This window comes from Falco rusticolus, chromosome 4, assembly GCF_015220075.1.
Source record: "Falco rusticolus isolate bFalRus1 chromosome 4, bFalRus1.pri, whole genome shotgun sequence".
NCBI classification, from domain to species: domain Eukaryota; kingdom Metazoa; phylum Chordata; class Aves; order Falconiformes; family Falconidae; genus Falco; species Falco rusticolus.
The window spans coordinates 111,162,637-111,166,304 of NC_051190.1; positions in this window are offsets into that span (position 1 = coordinate 111,162,637).

The window sequence follows — 3,668 nt, forward strand, 5'->3', positions numbered from 1 at the left end:
GTGGTTTCTTGTCTTTTGTTCTGCAGTTGGTGTCACCTTGGAGTATAGGTTAAACAAGACTTAATATTGCTGTATGGATAATAAAGTCAGCATTTCTGTGTCTTCTCAGGAGCCTTATCTCCCCCGAGAATCAGCACGCAGTTCTGTGGGGTGGCTGAGCAGAGTGGGTAGCCCGGTTTTCTCTTGTGCCGCCTTTGGCACTTGCTGGAGTCACGGTGAGATGGTTAAAAGGAGAGAAACACTACTGACTTTGTTGAGATTTCTGGCACGTTCTGCACTCTGAAATAGCTCGCCATGTGGCTGGTTGAATGTTGATGTTGGCACAGCAAAAAGAACAGGACTACAAAGCCCACACAGCAAAAATCATTTCGTCCTGATTGTCAGGGAATGCCACCAGAAGAGCTTGTCATAATTTTAAGAGGGCAAGCATATGAAACACAATTTTGTTAACTATTTGTGAATGTCAGAGCCAGGAACTATTAAAAATTAATTAAAAGAAAGATTAACACACATCCAACAATTCTTAAAAGCTTGATACAACGTACCAGGAGAAATTGGTGACAAAACAAGTTCTAACTTTCTGGCTGTTGTTCAATACTTTTATCCATTATTTTTCAGCCATAAATTGCAGTTAAACTCGTAATAAAAATTAAAGGATCTGAAACAAGTTAAATACCAGTAAAATCAGAGTTGGAAAGTTGCCTATTGGTGGTCCAGACAAATTAAGAAATATTAACAAAAATGTCCTAAAAACCACAGAGCCAAAGTCTCAACATGGAGAACTGTTGGTATTTTTAATTTTGGTTTTGTCCTTTCAAAATGAAGGAGAGCGCTGTGCAGAAATAGCGAGGCAACTGGATGCAAAAGCATGGGGAGACAGCTGCAGGGCTAATTTGGGGGATGTGTTTAGGCTCAGGGAATTATGGTGATGGCAGCGAGGGAGAGGTGGCTGCCGCTTGCCATTGTGGCATTTGTGGCCTGTAATTGCCAGGGGGTGAGGAGTCAGGTCTGTCAGCTGGGCCCTTCAGCAGGTCGGTTGCCTGGAAGCTAAAGCCAGGAAAGGAGGCTCTCGGTCCTCGTCTGGGAGATTGTTTCTTCCAACAGCTGGACCCATCAGCCTAACAGTCCCATTTGTCACGAGTCCGTACAAATTGTAAGTGGCGGCAGCGCTGTCTCAGCGTGGTGCATTTTGTGCTTCGTGTTGGCTGGTGTGATGCAGTCCACTTCAACGAGTGAAAGTGGTAGTTCTTACTGCGTTGGACATACTTGTACATGTATGTAATGTATTTGTTAGGCCTAAATGACTGTTTCTAAAACTGTCAGTCCCGAAAAGGGAAGGATAATTTGTAACCGTTTCCTCATTTGGGTAGGCAGCTTTTTTTTTTTTTTTTTTTTTTTTTAACCCCAAGATCAGTTGGGCAGAGGTCTGCGTTAGCAGTTTTCTGTAACTTCTGTGGCTTGCGTTCTTTGCAAGGATGGGAGCCTTGTCTCTGTTGGAAAGGGATTTGGGAACACCGTTTATATAAGCTCCTGATCCTGTTTATGAAATGGAATAGCCTGGGTAACTCATACCGTGTCGCTAAACGCAGCTAGTTAAACAGTTACACACTTCCTCTGGTAATTTTTGTGTTTTCTTGTGTTCTAGGTGAGGAATTTAAGCATAGTCAGAACTCTGATCGAATACTAAAGTTCTAAAACAATGTAAAAAAAAGTCAACCCAAGTAACAAAACCTGGGGTTAAGCTCATTGTATACTAGCACAAATTAAGTTTGCAGTTGGATTGTAGGGAATGTTTAAATGCTAACTGTATAGACAGACCTGATAGTTCATCTAGGTTTTCATGTAGCCTCAGTTCTAGGCCGAGGATATAGAATGCAAGGTAATACTTGCTCTTAAACATAGTGTGCTCCCAAATGTTTCAAAGTGGCTACAAGAAGTTCACAACAGCTGCTACGCGGGCTAGCCCGAGGCTCTGTAATGGAAAATTTGCACCCGGTGACAACAGCTAGAGGCATGCTGATTGCCACCTTGGGTCAGAGTAGCTTGTGAGTGTGTGCGTATAAAGATGATGTGCATACAGGGGAGTTTTGTCATTTGTCCTATATAACTGTACTTCACGCCTAATGACATTAAGCCCTCCGTCCTGCAGTACTTGCCAAAGCGTTTGGCTGGTGCTGTGTGGCACGGAAGAGCTGTGACCCAGGCAGCTAAAGAATGTTGCTGGAGAAGCAGCTCCTGTTGCGTGGCTTCACAAGGGACAGCAGTTGTGTACTTGCACCGCCGCACCACCCCTTACTGTCGCTCTACTCTGTTTAGCCGCAGCCGTCCTCAAACTAACGTGGACACTCTGGACCAGAGAAGGAAAATCTGGGATAAACTTTTTCTGTTGCTTCCTACAAGAGCAACGTTTTGGGTCGGGCAGGTGATGTGAACAAATTTTCCTGATGCAGGCAGTCAGCACGCTCGTCTTTGAAACCAGCAGTGTAAAGAACACGAAATGCAGGCTTGGGCCATGCCATCTGCAGCACCCACAGACATCATTCCTGGCATTGCTTACATTTTACTTCTGCATGAAGTATTTTGAGGAGGACTGCCTCTGTCTACAGACAGGTAAGGACTGTTAGGTTCAGCAGAGGAATGTGTTCTGGGGGTTTTTTTTATATTTCATACAGATCTGTAAATACAATACTTTGATCAAGTTTAGGTAAACAGCGGTTTCCCTTAAAAAGGTCAGTAGGGTGTCCAGACAGCACTAAAAATACCATCATCACGCATCCTAAGTTTGGGTTAAATTTGTTGTTAAACTGGAACAAACAAGCCTTAATACTTCTCTTTCTGTTTTGGATACACAAGCTAAAACATTCATTTAAAAAACTGGCAGATACACCAGTATCGTAGAAAAGGCTGTGAGGCGCTTACGTGGGTCTGGAATTTCATGAGGAAGTGAGGGACCACCTTACACAGAACCATGGTAGCAACTGAGGGTTACATCTTTGGTATGTAATAGCAGACAACTTTCACATTCAAATTAACCAAATTTATTCAGCAAAACATTAAAGATCATCTTCTTTAGCTAAAACCTGCAAACCTTCCTCTAAGTCAGCTCTTGAAGAACAAGTGGCTGTGGTAGAAATAAGTTTCCCACCGTGGAAAAGGCTAGCAGCGCTTCCTCTCTAAGATTACTGTTTAAGCCTAAAAAGTAGTTATTTCTCCATCGTCTGCTTTTTTTTAATCTTTTTTTCATTTGTTTTTGGTGAAGGTTCCAACTGTGAAGGTGTCTGGTACATTAGGGGTTGAGAATGGAGAGCCGTGGTCTCCAGGAACCAATACTGATGTAACTTCCACCAGGCTGATCTGTGATTCCGCCGTCATCCTCCTCCCAGTACTGATGAGGACCAGGATGCGTGTTCGCTGCACAGCATCTCAAATTCAGTAATTTTTGGTCTGCCAAAACTCCTAGGCTGAACTTTCTCAGTCCTGTAGTACGCTGAACACAGCATCAGCAGTAAACAGCACAGGCACTGGATAACCTTTCAAGATGCTTCAGCATCTTTGTCTTCTGAGATTTACTCCACAGGAAAGTACTGACGGAGAGCTCCTCGAGTTGCGTACAGATGCGTCACAGGAGCTTGCATGGGTCTTTAGTGGTTTGGGGGTTTTTTGCCCCC